Source organism: Mauremys mutica, chromosome 3, assembly GCF_020497125.1.
Source record: "Mauremys mutica isolate MM-2020 ecotype Southern chromosome 3, ASM2049712v1, whole genome shotgun sequence".
NCBI classification, from domain to species: Eukaryota; Metazoa; Chordata; order Testudines; family Geoemydidae; genus Mauremys; species Mauremys mutica.
The window spans coordinates 39,946,312-39,969,202 of record NC_059074.1 but is presented as its reverse complement, the minus strand read 5'-3'; the positions used below and the strand labels follow the sequence as shown (position 1 = coordinate 39,969,202).

The 22,891-nt window shown below is 40.0% G+C and overlaps 1 long non-coding RNA gene across 1 annotated transcript in view; it reads left to right on the top strand.

Annotated features, from left to right (window-relative positions):
* LOC123367362 overlaps positions 1-22,891 on the top strand; it is a 120,248-nt gene that overhangs the window by 59,174 nt on the left and 38,183 nt on the right. The window contains exons 2-3 of the long non-coding RNA XR_006578424.1: positions 6,291-6,384; positions 14,775-15,165. This is a non-coding gene — a long non-coding RNA (uncharacterized LOC123367362). The remainder of the gene's footprint in view (positions 1-6,290; positions 6,385-14,774; positions 15,166-22,891) is intronic.

Here is a 22,891-nt window from a genome sequence, read left to right as displayed (position 1 = left end):
AAAAGGATTTAATGTAATTTTTTTGACTGTATTAGTGAGTTTCTGATAAAGATGTGAGTTCTAATGAAGATTACTTTAACTAGCTGGTGAGGATGGCTGCCTGATCCTCACCCTTACTGTTGGTGGTGAGAAACATTTACTATCTTCCTCACTCATAGAGAAATAGGTACAATGTGTAAGGATTTTTGCAATTTAAAAATGTACAATAGTAATTGATGAGTGTTCTGAGTGCTACTGGGGAATTAAATCAATAAGGAGAGATCACAGTCTGTTTGAGCTATAAAATATAGCACACAATGAAAGTTGGACTGTAAGATTAGTCTTCAGTGATAGCTGATCAGTATTTTCAAATCTTGGACAGAAAATTTAAAAGGGAAAATATGATAATGGATTATTTACCTAAATAACTCAACTATTATTGGAAGGCAAACAGCTGTATTGTTTCTGGTTTCTTGGTGAACTGTGGCATTTATTGACTGTCAAAAGGCAATGACTATATAAATGATAATGATCAGAATCAACTCATTAAAGGAATTTATGTTTCCTTGTGAGAATGAGCACACATTCAATACCAAAATATAGCTGTTCCTTCTTTAGTCTTTTAAGTGAAATTGATATAGTTCTTTCCACAGATAAATTGGTAAGTGTGGGAAGAATATAGAAAAGGTCAAGAGATACTACATGTTTATCAATATTTTATATTGTTAATCAAAACAAGAGAACCATTAAATAATACACTCAGTAACATACATTACTTATCTAAAAATGGAATCATCAGTGAATCTTCAGCTTGATAAAGTGTTCTCAGAACCTTGACTTTCTGCTACATTTAGATAGACCTGAAATCAGTCTACTTTCTTGCCTTGTTAAATTCAGAACTTAGCCATTTTAAAGAATTAACCTGAACCATCATGCTAGTGATATTTATTCCCAAAACACTGCAGTGTAAACTTTTAATGAAACCTTAATGGTAGTGGACTTCCAAAGAGCTTTCAAAGAAATTATGAATATAAAACATTGTCTTACTTTATTACCTAAAAAAAAGATAGTTGAAAAAAATAGTCCTGTTGTATCTGAAAGATCTAATTTGAAAAAAATGTAGATGACATCAGAGAATAGTCAAACAAGAAATCTGACAAGTAGTTCATTATAATTTAAACAATATAATTTGCTGAGTCAAGAGACCCAAATTGCTGCAATTACAGTATGAATTTTCAGGGCTAGCCCTTTAAAGGTAGGAATACATAATTATGTGTATAGTTTGCACACATCCAACTAATGCATGCGAATACCTAAAGTGTGGGCACATCAGGTATTTGTACACGCAAATGTAGGCAGTTAACCTATCTTTTTCTTTTTTCAAAGTCAGATTTTGCTCTTCACCTTGGCTGAAGAGGATAGTTCCCCACTATCAGTTTCTTCACCAAATAGAGTTTCACATTACACCTCTCATTTCAGTGGAGAAACTTATTGATACCTTATTCCTAGCCTGCATGCTGGAAAAGGTGGAGTTGTAACTCTTTGGATATACTCACAAGGAGCGGGAGCTCCTGAGGATCTGAGTGACTGCTAGAAGAGGAACCAAAGCCACACAAATGGGCAGAGAGCCCTGGAGTGGGGGAGGTGTTTTGTTATGATCAGTGTTTATTATGGTAGTGCCTAAAGGCCAACCAAGAATAGGGCCCCATTGTGCTAGGCACTGTGCAAAGAGTAGCAGACACTCCCTGCCCCCAACAAGCTTCATGATCTCAAGAGACAAGACAGCCACAGGCTGGGGAAAGGGGTAGAACACACAAGAAGAATGAACAATATGAGGGGGCAAACGTCATGGTAATTCCATTTGTTTTTAAATGGGTGCATTTAGTTAGTTTCCGCTAAATGGGAAAGGAAGGGGGATGAAAGAGCAGGGCAGGAGAGGAGTGGCAGGTGTAGTGTGAAGCTGAGGAGAAGAGAGGGGGAGTAGGAGCAAGTGGACTGGAGCCAAGAGGCAGTCAGCACAGTCAGAGAAAGCCCAGCCAAAACTGTAGAAAGCTCTCTGAATGTCCAAAGGACGAAAGGTCCCAGCCCTCGCTGGCTCCTAACCCAGTAGCTTTCTCCTAAGACCATGCAGGGAAGAGGGGAGTCTTCACCTTGGTCCTGGTGCTCTCAAAGTGGCAGAGAGTCTCCTCTGCACACACTAACAGAGTAAAGTCCCCTGGAGAGGGGGAAGTGTTTGATTTGAACTTTGATTACATTGGATGAGGTGGGGGTATTGGTTTGGCCTAAAGTAGGAGCTACCCTAACCAATAAGAGGTACCGCTGCATAATCATGGTTCTCCCTCCTTAAAACTCCCACTGCTAACACACATAATAGTGGCTTAGCTCCTCATCGCTGCCACAGTTAACTACCACATGAGGTAAATGAAAGATTTTTTTAATGATGTCCATTGTATTCTGTTAAGAAAACCTTTCATGCATATGATGAGTATGTGAGAGTTGGCATCTGAATCAGCTTATATGAAAACAATTTCTTGAGAACTTATATATGTTGTACACATACAACTGACAATGTATGTAAAATACACAGCCTATTTAAATAATTATGTATAAAAATGTGTATTTCATAGTCATTAAAATTGCACATGGTAAAGTCAAAATTTTAATGGAGTTGCCAAGGCTGGTGTTAGACTTGCTAGAACCTAGAGTCGAAGTCAAATCCCAAGCCCCACTGCCCAGAAGCCCAGGGCTGAAACCAAAGCCCAAGCCCCACTGCCCAGGGCTGAAGCCCAAGGGCTTTGACCTGGGGTAGCTGGGCTCAAGCTTGACTTCGGCCCTCCCGACTGGGGTGGCGGGGCTCAGGCAGGCGCAGACTTCGGTCCCCGTCCTGGGATCATGTAGAAATTTTTGTTGTCAGCAGGGGTTCATGGTGCATTTAAGTTTGAGAACCCCTGGCTTAACTTCTACAAAACAAGGCTAGTTCATAATGCATATACATTATATTTATGTGTAACTGCAAAGATAAATAAAAAATATATATCTGAACAGGTCAGTCCCCATGGCAACACAATGAGAAGAAACTCAGAGTTCCAAAAGCTTAGGTTGAGATCACCTGAGTCTCAGAGTCTTTGTTCATCAACTCTATACAATCTGCTGAGTCAAAAGCACTGCAATATCATCTTCCCTCCTCTTGCTTGCAGAAATCTCCAGTTGGAACCCACGCACACTCTTTCTCCTCCTGCTGAAAACACTCAATTAGCTAGTCAGTTAATTAATCAATCAATATCAATTATATCAATTAATAAACCCAGTTACAAGAAAAATACAAAACTGAAAATAGCAAATACAGATGGCTCTTTCTCTAACATCATATTTAAATAAGAAAAGAGCTGGTAAACCTAAGACTACATCAGTTCATCTAAAGTCAAACAGCATTCAAGATAGACAATTAAAATGAAAGAAATTAGTTTTTAACCCCAATTTCCTCTTTCTATAACTAACATTATCAGTGTCTCCCTGTGTTGGAAAGTTATTAATATCATTAACCTGCTGCAAAATGCTTCCGTTAAGGGAAAGCAGCCTGCTTTCTGCACCTGTGGCTGAGCTTCTCCAAACCCATGCAAGTTACATATCCTTTTGTAAAGCAGCTGCCCTAACTACTTGCCCTCAATGGAGTCTACTAGTCCAGTTACAGGGAGTCTATTGAGCAAACCCAGAACTACCCCACCCAATTCCAGAAACTTCTGGGCATGGAATGCTAATTGTGCATGACCCAGACAACTCAATTCATTCCTCCCACACTTCTCCACTCAAATCTTTTAAAGAGATATCTCCCTATTAAGCATGTGGGTTACAAAAGGAATGGATCTTCCTGCTTCAGTAATTTCTTGGCAGCTGGACAGCCCTCTCAGCCTTTCCCATTTGTTTATGGATAATACAGGCTGCTAGTGATCTATTCATATCTTATTTTGTTTGGAATTACTTAAACTCAGCTATGGTGAATTGTGGTCTGTTGTGTGTTATTACTTGTTCTGGAGTACCAAAATGGGCGAATGTGCTCTTTAATTTCTTGATAATACTGACATATTGTATCTTTCAAATATATTATTTTAATATATCTAGAAAAATAAACCACCATAACTAGGTAATGATATCTTCTGAATTTGCATAAATCTGCTGCTAGCTTCTTCCAGGGCCTATATAGTATAGGTGCTGTTATTAGAGATGTTTTGTATTGTGTTGGTCTGTTAGTTTTGCCATGTTTGCATGAAGAAACTTTATTCTTTATGTTATTACGGATTCCAGGCCACCACACTGACTGATTGGCTCATTCATGGCATTTAGCTAGTCCTGGATGTCCTTTGTGGATTAGGTCTAAATTTTTTCCTTTCAAAGTGCTTGGGATGACAATACAATCACCTTTAATCATTAGTCCATTGGACTTGTTTAATTGTCTGTGTACAGCAAAGTAGTCTCTTACCACGGCCATAGTATTCTTTAGATACTTGAGCCATCATGCCCAAACATAAGCAACTTCAAGAAGTTTCTAGTATCTGCCAAATTTGCTTTTTGTAGTAGGTATAGTGTCCTACCTGACATTGTCCTGTAAACTTCCACAGCATCCATGTGAGCCTTTACATCTTCCTTTAGCCAACAGGTGTTTGTGTGTGGTGGTGGTCTTCACGATAGGGTGTCTGCTGTTACCAGATTTTTTTTACTAGAAATATATTCAGCAATTGAGTTAAATTGCATTAGCCTAAACAAAAGACATGGTCATTTCAGCAGTGCTTGATCCATGTCTTTTCTGTTGATGAGAGATACAAGAGGCTTATGGTCAGCTATCAGTTTAGAGGAACCCAACCAACACAGATATCTGAAGAAGTTTTCGCATACCATACTTGCCAGGCACTTCTTTTCAATCCATGCATATTGTTTCTACTTCTGTAAGTATATGAGAGCAGAATGCAACTGGCTTCCACTCAGATCCATGTAACTGTAAGAATACACCACCAAGAGCACAGCTACTATTAGGAAAAAGTTCCTAACTGTCAGGGTGGTTAAACACTGGAATAAATTGTCTAGGGAGGTTGTGGAATCTCCATCTCTGGAGATATTTAAGAGTAGGTTAGATAAATGTCTATCAGGGATGGTCTAGACAGCATTTGGTCCTGCCATGAGGGCAGGGGACTAGACTCGATGACCTCTCGAGGTCCCTTCCAGTCCTAGAGTCTATGAATCTACGAATCTACTGGCATCAACACTGACCATTGTGAGTTTGTTTACATCATAGAACTTTAAAATTGGAGTAGAGGAGATAATTTATTTTACCCTTTTGAAGGTGGTCTCCTGATTTGGCCCCCTATTATCAGGATGTATTGGACCTTAATAGTTCATTCTTGGTTTCGTCACTGTAGAGAGGTCTTGCAGGTTCATCCAAGATAATTTACTATCCCCAGTATGCATTTCAGTTCTGGTACATTTGTTGGTGCATTCAATTCTCTAATTGTTTTTACTTTCTTAGGCCCAGGACTAATTCCATCTTTGTTTATTATCTGTCCCCAAAATTCAATTTGATGTTGGCAGAAAACACACTTTTCTTTATTTAACTTGAGACCAGACTCACTGATTAAGCTTAGAACTTCACTGAAAGTTTGTCATGTTCTTCCACTGAAGACCTGTATATTAAAATATCAATCTGTAAAAACAACAGCCCCATTTAGGTTCTTTAGCAGCTCTGCCACCTTTCCTAGGAAAAAATCAGGAGCATTGGTAATCAAGAAAGGTAATCTTTGAAAGCAAAATCTCCCAAACACTGTAATGAATAAAGTCAGTTTAGCACACTCTTTGGCTAAAGGAATTTGCAAGAAATCACTTGATGCATCTAGCTTGGAGAATATAGTAGCTCCTAACACTTTAGAGAGGAAGTCCTCTCATGTTGGGAAGATATATTTTTCTCTGACTATTGCTTCATTAAGTCTTTTAAAATCCACAGATCCTATTTTCACATTTTTCTTTGTAACAGACACCATTAGTGTGCACCATGGAGTTGGCATTCTTTTCCATTTTCCTTAACTCAGTTTCTACTTTATGAAGTAACGGGATAGGAATTATGTGGAGTGTATGGTTCAGCATTGTCTCTTAAGATTATTTCTAATGGATCTCCTTTCAAAAGTCCACTAGTACCAAATATTCCTTCAAATTCTTCCACCTTTTTCACTAGGTCCATTATGGCAACCACACTATGACTGAGGAGATTGACAGCCTCTGCTCCTCTAATGACATACTTATTATAATTAAAGCTTTTGTCTTTGTAGGTTGTTTCCTTGGAAATTTGTCCAATGCAGTTCAAAATATTGCCAGGACTATTTAGGACAGTATCTGCTGTTTGAGCTCCAAGAGGGACTGAAGGTGAGTAAAAGTCCCTTCTGATATGACTGTTACATCTACACCTGAATCTATTTTAAAATTAACAGTTTTTTACACAGATACAGTTCCACTCTCCAGGCCAGGCCATTATCCATGACTGATCCCACAAAAATGGCTCTAGATGCTCAGTGGCACTTCCCATTCTGCCTTTGTATGACAGCCAGTGACAAAATGTCCAATTTTTTGCTCTACTTTATCTGGCATTTGACTCCTTCAGCTGGGCAATCACTTCTGTGACTGTGATTTATCCCATATCTTGTGCATCTAGTCTAAGAAGTGTTGTATTTTGCCTGGGGCTTACCCCATATTGCCTTTGAGGATTTATGACAATTTTTTTTTGCAGCTGTGCTATCTCTAACATGATTCTAAGTCACTTCCTCTAATTTTCTTTCTGGTGGCCACTGGTTTCTATTTTGATTTTGATCTTCTCCAGTTATCTTGCAATTTCTATTGATTTGTGAAGAAATTAATCTCTCTTCACTTACAGTTTCTCTGACAGTCCACTGTCTAAAATACCAGTCACTACTCTGTCTCTAATGTCCTCTTCCTTTTTGTCTTCAAAATCAGTTTTCTGCCATCTTATGAAAGATTCCACAGACATCCCAGGATGGGGTTACCAGATAGCAAGTGTGAAAAATCAGGACAGAAGTTGGGGAGGATAATAGGTGCCTATATAAGACAAAGCCTCGAATATCGAGACTACCCCTATAAAAATCAGGACATCCGATCACCCGACCTCAAGGTTTTGGACACATTGGTAGAAACACACTCGCTCATAAACCAAGTTATTCTGAGGTATAAAAGGTTCATCAAACATAGCCAGTACCACAGCAAAATTGTTTTTGGGGCTCTCCTCTCTAAAAACAAAGGATTTAAAGATATGTTCAGCTTTCCTGCCTATGGCATAGAGTAGGGAAGTAACCGGCACCTCCCCACTCTTCTCATGGAGTTTAATTGTGATGTGAAAATGTGCAAACAGCTCCTTCCAATCAGGCCAATCTGATGGTCTGCCGAAGTTAAAGCTATCTGGGGCATGAAACGGTCACATTTTGATGATATTCTGCAGTTTTATTGTTTTTCTGATGTCACCATGTTAGGTTAGTCAAACTGCAACAGAGGTAAGATAGACACTAGTAACAACAACTTTATTGTAAACAAAAGAATACAGACTATCTCCAGCACGCAGTAAAGAAGAGCTCCAGTATTTTTCATACAGCACTACCTACCTTTCCATCACACTGTTCCTCACTAGAAAGATATGCTACAACTGTCACTCACCCAGCAAATGTACTGCTAATAATGGAGGGAATGTACTCTTGTGTTTTCAGCTGGGGGACTCATGGAGTGTAATCCTGGCCTGAGTGAAGTCAGTGTCAGTTTTCATCCCATGGCCGCTAGTGCCAACTCTGTCTCTCACTATTTGTGTATGTTTAGTATGTCACCAATTTATAAACTAATTACTAAATTCTTACCTATATCACATGAGGGATATGAAGCTTACTTACATTTTGAGTTCCTCTGGTAAAGATGCTAAATCCAAATTGTTATTGTTAATATTAATATTTTATTAAAAGAAGTTGGCATTTTATTATGAATTACATAGCAGGTCCTAATGCTGACAGAGAAGAGAATAGGGTGATGGATGAAGTAGTCTTGGTGGATCAGGAACAAAATGAATTGAGTTTTGATGCTGTCTCCAAACATTTCTTGGGTGCACCAGTAAAAATTGTATGCTTTATGAAATATATCTAATATCCTGAATCCATTGTGCCAAACCAAATTAGATCTTAAAACATGACTTGCCGTACATCCAACATGTATTTCTGTAACATATTGGCTTGGAAAACAGACAGTAATTGGTCATTTATTACACTGACAAAAGCCTTTTACTGATGCCAGGAATAACTATGTTTTCAGAAGGAAGAAACAGGAATGTTTTGTTTTATAAATAATAGATAAGGGGGAGGGGAAAGAGAAGAACCATACATAATCCAGCAATATTATCCCAAGGGAAACATAAAACCCTATAAGCCTAATTTGTGTACAAAGATCCATTAGGCAGGAAGTTAGTAAGCCAGACTCTGCCCTATGACTCTGAAGGGAATATGTTAATGCTGGGGGTTCGGTGCCTCCAAAAAGGAACTGCGGAAGGAAGGAAGAAACTTCAGCATTTCATTATTTCTCATTAGTAGTATACTCTAAAAAGGCTGTGTCTAGGAACACACATTTTGCAATACTAGAGTATAAGGTGGAAGAATAGTGCGTGAGCTTTGGTAATACTGAAGCAATTCAAGAAACTATATTATGATTGTCTTAGCATCTTCATTCTAGACTCTGGGCCTGATTCCCAATTGCCTTGCACAAGTGTAAATGAATACACCAGGTGAAAGGAGGATGAGGCCTAGAACATCCTTAAGGCTAGACTGTCATTTGGACTACATTCCTGTATGAATTATCTGATCCTTAGGTCCAGGCATGCCACAGTTAGAGGGCGTTGTACCCACCTTGGAGCAGCTAGGTAGGGAATAGGTGGAGCCAGCATGGGTGTGTTATTTGATCCTGGGAAATTATTATCCCCTGCAGAGCAAGGGGAAGGAATTGTGCCTTTCTAAGGCAAAATGCCTCTTCTGGTGGTGCTGCTTACACTCTGAAGGCACATTCTAACCTTCATTTTGGACAACACACAGCAAGTGAGAGTAACAAAAGTAGTAGGATAAGGATCACAATGCAACAGTAAAAGAGTGTGTGGTTACACTGATTTACTATATATGCAGGTTTTTGTTGGAGAGATGTGTTTTGTTGTATGTGCATGACTTGAAGGGTCATTATTTGTGAGAATATAAATGTTTATACAGTTGTGCACAAGACAAACGTGCACACAAACATGGAAGCACACAAAGACCTGATCTGGTTCTCACTGGAGTCAGTGGGAGTCCTTTCATTTACGTTAATGGTAACTGGATCAATCTCATACACACACCTATCAGTATGCCTAAGAGATGTCTGGTCAAATGGTTTCCTCTTCCCTTTCCTTGAGTGAGGAGTGGAACCGGGGTGATAGCAGTGTGCCAGGAGAGAAAAGTGGGAGTGGTGTGGCGAGACATGGTGAAGAGGAGATAGAGGAAGATGGATGAAAGAATTAGGAGTTAAGGCAACATTTTAAATTCTATGGAAAAAACCTATAGGCTACAGTTTCCTTCACTTTAATGTTGGGATTTTCAAAAGCGCTTAAGGGAGTTAAGAGCAAAAGACCCATTAAAAAAAATCAATGGGACTTATGCTTCTAGCTTCCTTAGGCACTTTTGAAAAATTCCACTCAACCTGTGGGTAACAATACTGCTTGAGGCTTAATTAAATGTTTGTGAAGGGGCTTTGGAATCCTCACATGGAAGTTGCAGGCTGCGTATTTTCTTTTAAAAATTCCCAAGTGCAGTCCTTCCAAAAATGCAGTCACAATCACAATGATACACAATAAGCCTGAATCAACTCTCACTCCAGCCAGGTCAGGATAGACCAGTCCTTAAATGGACAATTGGTAAGTATGTTGGGCAAACAGCATTGTGTGTATTATAAACATACATGCCAAGAGCACAAACTGTGGGTACATTTACACTACCTGCCGGATTGGCAGGTAGTGATCGATCTACTGGGGATCGATTTATCGCATCTAGTGTAGACGCGATAAATGGATCCCCGATCGCTCTGCCGTTGACTCCGAAACTCCACCATGGCGAGAGGCGGAAGTGGAGTCGACTGGGGAGTGGCAGCGGTCGACGGCCAGGTAAATCGACCTAAGATACGCCGACTTCAGCTATGCTATTGAAGTTGCATATCTTAGGTCAAACCCCACCCCCAGTATAGACCTAGCTACTTTGACTTTCCCAGCGTAAAGGCCAAACAAGCACAAAAATGTTTTTGAGGTTAATTAAGACTGGCAAGGAGGACATAGGTTTGAATTGCTTCATGATCCCCTATGCCTCATGTCAAGTTTTCAAATCCCTTTCTGGGGATTAGCTCCATGGAGGCAAGGCCCCTTCCTGCAGTTGCATGCCATCTCCCTGTCAGCCTGTGGCCTCCCTCTCGCTACAGGACACACAGTGTCCTCTTTGTAACTCAGTTCTCCAGCCAGGTCACTCAGTATCCCCACTTTCCATGGTACAGTCCTTTAAAGTCTCTGTCACTCCCACAGTGACCCAGGCAGTCTTCCAGTTCACTGCTCTAGCAGTGCCACTTCCCAGTCCACCCTCTATTATGGGTTCCAGCCCAGGGACGTACAACACTCAGCTAAGGTTTGTTTAGTCTCCAACCTTGCTGCTTACTCTCTGGGCTGCTTCCTACTCTGCATCCCACAGGCTCTCTTCTCCACACTGGTCTCTTCAGGGTACACCCTGCTTCTGGGCCAGGTCTCAGGGTCCTACTCTTTTCCTGGGTTCCCTCTTTCCCTTGCTACTAAGCAGAGACTGACCAGAACCTTCCTTCCAGCTATCCTTGCTGCTACCAACATCCTGCGTTTATACTAGCCCAGCGCACCTCTGCTCAGGTGAGCTTCCTTCTAATCAAGACTGTCTGTCCAGCCTATATCTCCTTTGCTGCTTAATAGATTAACTGGCCCACCTGGCCTCCCTCAGCCCCTTCAGGGAAAGTGTGGGGTGGACACCCCATCATACATGGATAGTAATAATTCATCATATTGATTTAAATAATATCTTTACATTCAAATAGGATATATTTTGAATGAGTCCTAGACATGATAGATTGTGAATTTTTGGAATCTTAGGAGGTATAATTGCAGTGTTGTACATTGATGTGCACACAATTCTGGTGTCATCCTTCATGTATAACTCCTGGTGCAGACCTGCTGTAGATATCCTTTGTTTTCTTTGTGTGTGTGTGTAAGACTGTAGTGTGCACTGGCTCTGTGCTCACCCTGTTACAACGACATTCGATAACTTCCTTACAGTTATTAATGGAGTCCTGATAATTTTTAATATCTTTTTTTGCCACAGGCTCCTATGTATTTAAAATATATATTAAAAAGCAATATGGAGGATACACTTAGAAAAGTTAATGTTCTCATAGCAAGCATATATTGCTTGTTACCGTTATTTATTTGAAAAATTGCTACTAGAAAATAGCCCTCCCTCTTGTCTAAAGTGTCTAAAAATAAAGTTACACCTTTATTTCTGATGGCTGAGAAAAGTGTGCTATAACGATGCTCATACTTTTGCATTTATATGGCACCTATCATCCAAGGGATCTAAGCACTTTATAAACGTCAACAATTTAAGTTCCAGAGGTAGGTAAAATATATTTAGGGATCAAGTCACTCACCACTGGAATGCAGCTATCTATCTCTGGGGTGGAACATAGCATATGTTAACAGCTCACAACAACATTATACAACATTTTAGTATAGGAAACTGAAAGGGAAATTAAAGTAAGAAAATCTAAATAACTGAGCGGCAGTTTGGCCAGAACACAATGGCTGATATCCTGGCACCACTGAAAGGAATTTCATCCAACACTCCTACTCTTAGGAAAAGTGCAATGGGCTCACTAATGACCTTTGCTTTAACCTTTCCTGTATTCATCTGCACAATATGGAGAGAAATAAAAATACTTTAATCCCACATTGGTGCAATAGGTGGTTAAGTAGAATTCTCCTCTCAGATTAGCTGCCATCAGTCCCACCACATAATTCCCACATGAAGGTAGCAACAATCTGGCTGCTGAGTCCAGTTTCTTTCATTAATATCCCACCCAACAGGGAATGGCAGTTAACCTCACCCATGGTGCAACTGCAAATACTGTCCTGAATCACACTGAAGCTTAAAATTATTGTATCTTGTCCCTGCATATTATGACTGATGCACTAAAATACATAGATCAGTAGACAGGGAAATGGCAGGTGGGAGTAGAGAGTGGATACAGCAGAAAGGAACCAGGACTACAGTGAGAGAGAAAATAGCAAAGTGATAAGACTGAATTAGTGGTTAAGGTCTGAGTCTGCAAAGTAAGAGACCCGTGTTCAACTCCTTTCTCCACCACAGCTTTTTCTCTATGATCTTGGGCTCTCTGTGTTGCTATTCTTCATCTGTAAAATAGGAATAGCACTGCCCTACCTCAACAAGTGTGCAGTATTCCATTGATTTAAAGCCCTGCAGTGCTCAGATCTCAGTCATTCCAGAAAGATGTTTCCTGCATGTGGTGCAATGTGTTACTGGTGATGTTGAGAAAAAAAAATTGCCACATGAGAACTAGCTCCTTTGGCAGGCTGCTTGGGTGTTTTAATAGATCACAGAGCCCTCCCCCAGACTAGGTTAGGGGATTATCTCTATCTGCATTGCCCAGCATTAGTTGCTGATAAAGAGGTAACTGAAACTGATGGTGGACATCCTGCGGCCCACAGGCTGCATGCGGCCCACCAGGGTAAGCCTCTGGCGGGCTGCCAGACCGTTTGTTTACATTTGCACAGCTGCCTGCAGCTCCCAGTGGCTGCGGTTCGCCATTCCCAGCCAATGGGAGCTGCGGGAAGTGGCGTGTGCCTGGCCGCCACTTCCTGCAACTCCCATTGGCCGGGAACAGCAAACCGTGGCCACTGGGAGCTGTGAGCGACTGTGCAAATGTAAACAAACGGTCTGGCGGCCCACCAGCAGCTTACCCTGCTGGGCTGCAGGTTGCCTACCACTGTTCTAAATAGCTCAGATAATGCAAGGGACAGGGTGTCTGTTCTCCCTGTGGAAGCATGCAAGAGAAATGGCAGGGCACCTCACCTCTGGGCTTGGCAGGTCATCCTCCTACGGGGGCTGTGTGGAGGAACCAGGAACAATGACAGCAGGCACTCCACTCCGTGAATTCAGGTCAGTTTCCCCACCAGGACTGTGGGGGTGGGGAGGGTGCAGAGGTGAGGAGTGCAGGAGGGGGGTGAAAGTGTTTTCCAGCCAGTTGCCCAGCCAGTGCTTAATTTTGCTGGAGCTGAGCCATGGCACCTCTTGGCTTGACAGGTTTTCACCACTCCAACAGTTGCAAGACTTCATTCTTTGTCAGATTCAGGGTGATATACTTTGATACTTCATCATCATCACTTACACACTCGCCATCCAAATCCTCAGACTCTATGCATAGGTGTGGTGTTTAGATGTGCTTATAATTATTAGAACTGGGAGCACTGGCTGTTGGGAGTCTGAAAGGACAGGAAACAGGAAGGAGGGGGGAAGAGTTGAGGAGACTCAGTGAGAGTTATAGAGTGTGCAGCAGCAGCTTGGTAAAGGGGTTTCCACTGTAAAAATAAAGTCCTGTTGAAGCTTGTTAGTACCTTGCTTGGTTGATACAACAATAGGCTTTATTTCAAACTTGAGATATTCAAGGCTTTGGATTTGAGTTGACTTAGATTATCCACAACAGTGGTAGAAGGATGGAGATGCAAGCCCTCGTGCCCCAATCCATCTCCCTGGCAGGAGCGCCAGGCAGGTGGGTGGAGTGGGGCAATCGCCTGCACCCCGATCCCACTCCCTGGCAGAGGTGCTGGGTGGGTGAGGCACCCATTTTTCCAGGGCCCCCCAACGCAGCTAATCTGCCACTACAGGGGCCCAGGGCTGGTCCCAACACTATTTACCAGCCTTAAGGGCTAATAGTGGGGAGGGGCATGGGGGTGGAGATGAGCAAGTGGGGAGGCAGAGTCTTGCGGGGAAGAGGCAGTCATCTCTTTTGCAAGCTGAAAAGTCCCAAGCTTTTTAATCTCTCTTCATATGAAGCTGCTCCATACCTCTAATCATTTTTGTTGCCCTTCCCTGAACCTTTTCCAGTTCTAATATAACTTTCCGAGATAGGTGACCAGAACTGCACACAATAGTCAAGGTGTAGGTGTACTATGGATTTACATAGTGGCATTATGTTATCTTCTGTCTTATTATCTAACCCTTTCCTAATGGTTCTCAACATTCTGTTAGTTTTTTTGACTGCCACTGCACATTGAGTGGATGTTTTCAGAGAACTATTCACAACAACTCCGAGATTTCTTTCTTGAGTGGTATCAGCTAATTTAGTCACCATTATTTTGTATGTGTAAGTGGGGATGTTTTCCAATGTGCATTACTTTTCATTTATCGATGCTGAATTTAATCTGCCATTTTATTGTCCATTCACCCAGTTTGTGATATCGCTTTGTAATTCTTTTCAATCTGCTTTGGACTTAACTATCTTGAGTAATTTTGTATCATCTTCAAATTTTGCCACCTCACTGTTTACATCTTTTCCCAGATCATTATGAATATATTGAACAGCCCTGATCTCAGAAGAGACCCCTGGGGACACCACCATTTACCTCTCTCCATTCTGAAAACTGATAATTTATTCCTACCCTTTGTTTCCAGTTTTTAACCAGTTACTGATCCATCCCTCTTATCAAAAGAATCAAGAACAGACCAAATCTGCGATCAGCAAGGAGAAGACTGAGGAGAGAATCTCAAGTGTCTCCAACAGTCTCAAGACTGTCTCAAGTGTCTCCTTTGGTGAAGGAGTGATCAGTGAGAGAGGCGGAGAACTAGGACAGCATGGAATCCAAAAAGGGGGGAAATCAGGAAAAGTGGAAGTGATAAAAAATGTGAAAGAGTCGTAAATGTGAAAGAGAAGAATAGAGAAGTGACTCTTAGATTACAGCAGGAAGTTAGTGACCTTACAATAGTAGTTTTGATGGATGAAGGAGAGGAAGCCAAACTAGAGTGTCGCAGTAGAGAGCGCAAGGACTTTGGACACAAAATGAAGGTGAGAAGAGAAATGGGAAACATTTTACTGAACAGCATACTAAGAGTCGATCTGTATCATATCTTTGGAGAACAGCAGAAGTGCAAATAGAAGCAGTATAAAAACAGGAATAACAATACAGTTGTGTTAAGAGGTAATGCCCAGTGGAATCCAGAAGATGCCTTTTAATCACATTTATATTATTTGTCTGAAAATAATAAATGACCTCGGAGGGTATTAGAAGAGATTAGAAATATCGAAGGTAACTTTTTTCCTCTGTGACTGTCCATGGATCTTGTCTTTCTATATCTGTTTCCTATGCTGTAAACTCCCTACGGCAGGCCTAGTTTTTAGTATCTATATTCTATATGGTCCTGAGCACATTGTTGACACCAGACAAATCAACATCAGACACGTACCAAAATACTGTAGTACTGCTCCGATGGGTGAAAAGGGGCTAGGAAATCAAACAACTTTCTTTGCTTAGCAAATTATTCTGGATTCCTCTCAAATTTTAGGCATGAGAAATATATTTTAAAAATCTCTTCCCATTTTTGTGGATTTGTCCAACATTGTTGGTAAGGGCATAACATGGGATATTGTCAATGGTTAATATATGTTTTTGTGTGCCCACACTTGGACCTTTTGCAGCAGCAACAATACAGTTCAAATGACTCAGCCACTGTGTACAATTTAAAAAAGTTGGAATGCCTTCATAAGTGATAAATCAGTTTCCACTAGTCCTGATCTGTCAGTAATTTGACAGTAAACATATTAATTTTCCTCCGTTGTGAAGGACAAGCATATGGTTTGAAGACAGTTTTGTTAGATAACAAGCACACTGTAATTCACATTATGAATGCACTTCTTTATGCTGCTCTTCTTTTCTCAACTGCATGTTTCAAAATATCCCACTTCCACTTTCACCAGAAGAGGAAAACATTTTGGGTGAAATCCTAACCCCATTGCAATCATTGGGATTTTGCACTGACTTCAGTAGAGCCAAGATTTCACTGTTTATTTGTTAAAGGTACTCTCTACAACAGCAATATAACACAATACCTGCATAATATAATATGAGATTAGTTACATGTTCCAAGCATAGCTTCAGATTGATACCCATATAATGTATTGTTCCCTAAAAGCATTAATAGATGACAAGAGTTATAGGCCACTAGAAAAACAAATAAGTGAATTATGGCTGTGAGTGACAGTGAAGCAATCCAAGTAGACATTACTTTGAGGAGAGACTTGCTAAATGTTCCACTCAGACTGATCATCCATGAAAACTGGCAGGCCAGAGAGCTTTGCTTTTAACTTGAATAAGTCCCACACGTTTCCTATTCTAATTTCTATTAAATCTCTTATATTAAGCTAAGAAGTCAGGGGCAAGTTATGGTTATTGGACAACATTTTCAAATGCATTCATGTTGATTTATTAAACTAGTCCCATTGATTTTCAGTAAGAGTCACATACAAGTCTCATATAAGTAAATTTTAAAAATGGGATTTAGGTTCCTAAATCATCTATATGATTTAAACATTTTACACAATAGTTTGGGAATATTAATAAAACATAATTTGCTTTGTTTGCAATAATAATTGACATGTTAACTTTAAGTTATGGGAAACATTAGAATATATCACAATGAAGAGACAATTTTTCAAAATTTCAGTGTGTCTTGTGTTGAGTGTGTTTCCAGTACTTATAGTCTATCAACTTGGTTATAGATTTTTTAACTATGTCTGAAATATTATGTATTTTAATTGTTGTAGAGGCCCAGAATTTGGGATGGATGGTGTAAAACCCCCATCAATCAAAGTACTTAACTGTGTGTTTAAGTGTAATACATGAGTAGTCTCAATGAAGTCAATAGGTCTACGCATGGGCTTAAAATTAGGCCCAAGCAAGTACTTTGCTGGATTGTGCCTAAATACTTGAATAAATAGAATAGATATTCTTTATACATATTGTATAATATTTCTACAAACAAGGCATATAAAAAAATGAAGAGTGCATCCATCACAAAAAATCTATACATTTCATTAGTTAATTTTCATTTTCTTTTGGAATATATTGTATATAGTGTGGGAATATGCCTTGGCTGTAGCTGAATGTGCCACAATTTGGGAACTTCACATCCTTTGTTGTCATAGAAAAGGTGTCACAGTTCTTAGTATAGCAGGTGTTGGGATGGTGTCAAATTTTTGTGGCTAAACTGAATGAATGGTGTGAGCATAACTTGACATGACTTAAACATGGCTGAATGGCTGCAGATGACCCTGGAAACAGGTTCCCTTTAAACAGAAGCATAATAAAGGACTGGCAAAGTCTGTGTGTACAACCAATATTGAACCTATTGATCGGCAAATATGGGCCCATGCAAAAGTAAATATCACATGTGTAAAGTTCCAGCCTGGAGCACAGGTTGACCTGGTTATAGTGACCTTACAGCAGGGAATGTTATGGTACCACCTCCCAGACCCTTCTAAAATACTAATTAGGTAAAAATTAATAACCACACGCCCAGTGGGCATGCTTTTAAGACATGACTCCTTTGAGGAAAAAGAGTAAAAGAATCAAGCAAAGTAAATTACTGTACTTGGGACTCCTTAATTTTGATGCTTGAAGAAGCTTGCAATGCTGCTAGACAGAGTACCCAAAACTCTGCTCTGTAGGCTCGAGTAGGACTGTGAACCAGAGGGGTCTCAAGGCAACTGAGGCCTTGCTTCAGGAGAATCCAAAACAGACTAGAGGGCTGAGAAGAACAGACCAGGAAGCAAGAAGCCATCTTAAAGAATTGGTAACCACCTTCTCTGTTTGCCAAGCAGGAACTGCGTGGTGCCAGAGCAGGGCCTATTTGTGTATGTTTGTTAAAGTGAGACTCATTGAGGGGAATGTATAGCTCTTAATGTCTAACACAGGAGTTATGTGCTTGATATAACCCTTTACCACTTGTGTAATTCCTTCTCAATAAACTGCTGTGTATTGAAGATAATTACTGTGGACCTTTTTCACTGATATGACATTAATCCGCTCCACTGGGAGCCAGTAAAGATCCATTTCAGGGTATCAACAGCAGGAACAAAGGAATTGCCATTTCAGATCAGACCATTGGTCTACCTAGACAGGGATCTTTTCTCCAACAGTGAGTGACCAGGGCTAGACACTGAAGACGAGTACAAGAACCTTATAATGAAAACTTTTGGATTACATTTCCAAGGGAATTCTGATACTTCCTGGGGATAGCAGCAAAGAGTCCTGTGGCACCTTATAGACTAACAGACGTATTGGAGCATGAGCTTTCGTGGGTGAATACCCACTTTGTCGGATGCACCCATGAAAGCTCATGCTCAAATACGTCTGTTAGTCTATAAGGTGCCACAGGACTCTTTGCTGCTTTTACAGATCCAGACTAACACAGCTACCCCTCTGATACTTGACTTCCTGGGGATACACAAGGTTGTGAGGCACCTCTCTACCACCTGCCCTTAGAATGAGGAAGCCTTGTCTGCGGCTGCCAGGGGTCAGCTCCCCAACTCCACCAGCCCTGGGCAACACTAGGACTTCTGTCCGGATCTGCGCAGGCCCCACTCTCTCGCTACAAGTTAGCAATGGGCACACTCCAACCCTTGAGCCCTCCAAGCATCCTCCTGGAGTGTTCAGCCCCTTGTCCTCTGGGCACTCACTGAATTCAGATTTGTTGCATCTAAAGAAACAGTATACAGCAGCTCACCACTCCAGTTAACATTCAACACTTAGATATGTTTATAATGAAAATAAGTATAAGTTTATTTAACAAAGAATACAGATTCTAGAAGTAGCAAGCAAAAGTTTTGGAAACAAATGGTTCCATGTAAAATAAAATCATAATATGCCTTCTAGAGCTAGATTTAATTAACAAAATATTGTCTTGTCTGATGAAATCTACGACCCTGCAGGGTGGGAGGGTTCCATAGTTTGGGCTCCAGCCCAAACCCAGAAGTCTTCACAGCAATGAAACAGCCCCTCAGTCTGAGCCCCATGAACCCAAGTCGACTGGCATGGGCCAGCTGCAGGATTTTCTTTGATGTGTAGACATACCCATAGTTTTCAGTATAGATACATAACTGCTTAAATATAATCTCTACAGACATTTCACAATTATTATGATGACCAGTAAGGTACTGGCTCTCAGTAAAGACCACACATGTCACCCTTTGGAAAACTATTATGTACATATCTGACCCAGGGGATCCCATGTGAACCCTTATGTACCCACCACCAGTTGGCACCAAAGTGTCCCTGGGTAACAGGTATTTTCTTTCAACCCCCACTGAGCTATGGGTAAATTATTCCCTGAAGCATGGTAAATTATTTTATCCTACCTAAGTTAACCACAGCTCTTTGAATTCAGATTTATACTTTTTAATATAATTTTTTGAATCCTACTACATTCTTGGCCTCAGTATCTTTTGGCAATTATTTTGTCTCTGTGTTATGCTCCTTAATCACTGGGTTTACTACCTGATATTCCAACAGACCTTTGATTCTTGTACACCCTGCCTCCTCCCAATATACTTAAAGAATTTCTTGGTCCTTGTTTTTATGTCTTTTGTAATTTGCTCTTCAAATTCCCTCACCTCTCATAATTCTATCTTACTTGGCATCTACCACATTTTATGTTACTTTCTATTGATTTCATTTGGGCCCTTTAACCAATCTAGCAAAACTTTTTATATCATTAACCAGAGAAGTTGGGGCAAGCTATGGGTACTGGTAACATTTTGAATTACACCCATGTAGACTTGGGCTCCTAAGTCTCAATTTCAGAAGTAACTTAGGCATGTAGGAACCTTTCAACTTTCAGTGAAACATGAGATTCCTATGTGGCTAAGTCCAGGGCATGGCTCATGTATTAATGTGCCCCAGTAATTTTTTGCCAGGGCCCTATATCTTTGGGTGCTTTCACTGGCATAGATTAGAGCAGCCCAGAAGTAGACTGAAATTGAAACAACAAACAAGTACATACAGGTGATAGTTGTCATTGACAATGTGCTTTACCATTTGCTCACAAATATCCTGCCATCAGAGACCAAAGAAGCTAATTATCTTTTTTTCCAGTGATAGAGAACTTGAAAACAATCACCTGGATAAAACATTCTGCTCGGAAGAAAAAGATGAGAAGATCAATAAAGCGGGAGAAAACATTTATTAACAAACTGGAGAAATACAAAGAAGAATCTAATTTATAAAATACACACAGCTTTTCACCAGCAGAACTGTTTCTTTCTTCAAAGGAGACTGACAAGCTGCCAGTAGAAAATGCCAAAAGCTGACCTGACTTTCATATTGGAAGGAAAATTACTTCCAGCTTTTGAAAAAAGCCAATATGAGACATTTAATTTGTATTTATTTATGTTCAAATGTGTTTCTATTTATGGACACACAATATACACAACTGTGCTTTAAAATAACCAGATTGGGTTCACAAGACGGCTCAGTGGTTTGGTAATGCATACAAGAACATTTAGTCTCTGGGTCACTGAAATCAGGGCAAGCTGGTAGTGGATGGATCTCACTGGTTTCTGATTACTGTCTGGGGGCCTATGAGGAATGACCTGGAGACCTCATTACAGTTCTTAGCAGGCAGGTATCTGCATTACAAATCCACAGTTGGCACTTGGCATTTTAACTGGCCATCTTAACTTAGACACCAAAGGCTGCATGAACTATGGAGACTAAACCCTTCTCTCAGCTTTATTGATGATCTCTCCAGGTCAGGTTAAAGCACAATGGTGCTGTAGATTGAATAGACTTCCACTATAATTACCTATGCTACACCTGTGCAGTGGGACTTCATTCTTCAAGGATATCAGCCAAGCACCTTTTAAAAGTACTACATTTATGTCTTTATATTGTTAAAAAACCAATTCACATAGTTTTTTAAAACTAAAAACTTCCTCAGAAAAAAGTGAAGATAAAAAGCAAAAGTATGCCCTAAGTTGTTCAAGTATAGGAGGCCAGAGTGTGTAACTGAGAGCAGAAGTTGCCAGAAGTGTTTCCAAAGCCTTATCTACACTAGCAAAATAACCCCTTGTCAGCTGAACCTGTGCAGAACACATTTAACTGAAGGTGCAGCCAAGTGTGCTCAGTCCATTTAAGGAACCTGGGTGAAGAAGCAATTCAGCACTGGTTCAGCTGCATCATTTGCTGACATTTGTTATCAACAAGGAATAATTTTACTAGTGTACACAAAGCTTACAAGAATATGCAAAATTGATCTTCTCCAGTATTAGGGATTTGTCCTATTCTTCAGGCTTTTTTTGCATATCTTGGAAAATCAGCCCCTGTAACTTAAATACAAATATCACAGTTTCAGTTTCAAAATACATATATGCATTCACATTTTGGGTTGGAAAAGAGGCTAAGATTGTTGATTAAGCAGTTTTCTGGATAACAGAACAACATGAAAACACTCAGAAGAGTCTTCCTCTTCTGTCTATTTTTCCTTCAGTTCTTAGGAATCAGTTGAAGTCAATGGCACAAACTCCATTCAGTGGTCTTTGGACCAGGCCTTTAGAAGACAGTTGAATAATAGCTCAGACCTTTTAAGGTGAGTATTGGAAGTGTTTGTTTCATGCTTGAACCAACAAACATCCCAAATTTCCCACTGGATGAAGTTTGCAAAAACAAGTGAAAAGTTATTAAGCTAAGTCAGATGTCAATAGAAAAAACTGTGGGACAAATTCCTCCCGGGGGTATCTCCATCGATGAATTTGTCCATTTATCTGTAAATACATCACTCTTAAGAATCTCTCATGTATATAGCTCAACAGAGTTCTTACTCAAACCTAGACAAGAAGGTTGAGATTACTTATGATTTAATATTAGATCTGCTGCTAAGTGAGGATGAGATCATTTAAGAAACATGGACGATGATTGCAGTTTCATTTAGAAAAACAAATCTTTCACTTGAATTGAGAAAGATGTTGTAATTCTCTCTGTATTGCATGATTCTTTGCTTTGCTGTCCCCGAGGAAGGTGTTTACTCAAATGGACGTCATTGGTACAGGTGCTGAGCAGCCGCTTCCGGATATAGTAAGAATAGCTTGTGCTGCATTACTTTGTTTTATTGAATTACACGGTGGAATTTGGAGACAGAGGCAGCGTTTTTACACAAGATTCTATTTTGTCTTGAAAAACTGTTTCAAATTTATTCTATTTTTATTTTGTTTTACTCGTTTTTTTTCATAACTTTGGACACTTGCTGATCCAACTACAACTGTGAATTTACAGTACCTTGCTTTGTAAAGTGTTCTCCTCCTTCAGAAATAGGAATTTTTACCTCCTAGACATGATGGACAGATTTACTTTAATTTAAATATTTAATCTGTTTGAGAATATTTGTCACCATACACACAGAATATATATTGTTGATGAATTAATCAGTGATTGGCATTAATTTTTCTTCCCTATTAATACATCATTTCCATTAATCTTTCCATTCAGATACCTCTTTTCCTCACTATTAATTTAATGTATTTCCCTCCTTTTCTTTCTCTCACTATATTTTTTTCTGTTATGAAAGGAGCCTCTTAATTAACTGGTTTTAAGAATAGCATTAAATATTGATTAGTCTCAATCTTTGTATATGATTAAGAATTATATATATATATATTTAAAGTGCCCAGGTAAGCAGGGAACTAAAATAAATAAAAGAAGACTTTCATAAGCAGTAACATTCCATTGGTGGAAGCATAGAAA